The sequence below is a fragment of the Maniola jurtina genome, chromosome 17, assembly GCF_905333055.1.
Source record: "Maniola jurtina chromosome 17, ilManJurt1.1, whole genome shotgun sequence".
In the NCBI taxonomy this organism is placed as follows: Eukaryota; Metazoa; Arthropoda; class Insecta; order Lepidoptera; family Nymphalidae; genus Maniola; species Maniola jurtina.
In genome coordinates this window covers 7200034-7200835 of record NC_060045.1, presented here as the reverse complement: position 1 = coordinate 7200835, position 802 = coordinate 7200034, and positions in this window count along the sequence as shown.

The window sequence follows — 802 nt, the reverse complement described above, 5'->3', positions numbered from 1 at the left end:
TAAAGATAGGTACCTATTAGACTAATCAATAATCATTAATGCTTTCTCGTGACTTTTTTTTATTCTAGTACAAGTTAGCCCTTGACTGTTATCTTACCTGATGATGCAGTCTAAGATGAAAGCGGGCTAACTTGGAAGGGGTTTCATTAAACCCATATGATCGGTTCCTACATGGCATCGTACCGGAACGCTAAATCGCTTGGCGGCACAGCTTTTCCAGTAAAGTGGTAACTAGCCACGGCCGAAGCCTTCCGCCTCTCACTTTCTGACTTTCATCGACTAAGCGTTGCAAAAGCTGCGAGAGAGATAATATGTCGCACTGATTGTGCGCGGGCTACAGGAAAAATAAAATCATTGCTTCAGTATGTTGAGGTTTATTTTGGATAAACATTTTCAAAAAGTGCTTATATCCTTAAACTATACTAATATAAGAAAAACGTAACTATTAAAATAAATACAAATTTTATTATAAAATCACAATCGCATCAAGGCATCCATTAAGAACAATGTGGATTTGTAATATTTTCTATTTCAATATAATTAGTTTTGTAAATAATCTACCAGCTACAATATATATAAATCGTTACTTATCTAAATGTATATCTACCCATTGTACACTATTTTACAACTTGAAAGGAAAATCAACCCTAAAGTGGAATAAAACACAATTATTAACAGTTATTCATAATTAGGAACAAAATATTTCACTTAAACATTATACATAATAATATACATAATATTGTACAACCTAGTTATGTAAATAAAGCTGTATAATACAAATTTTGTACTCTTAACTATTTTA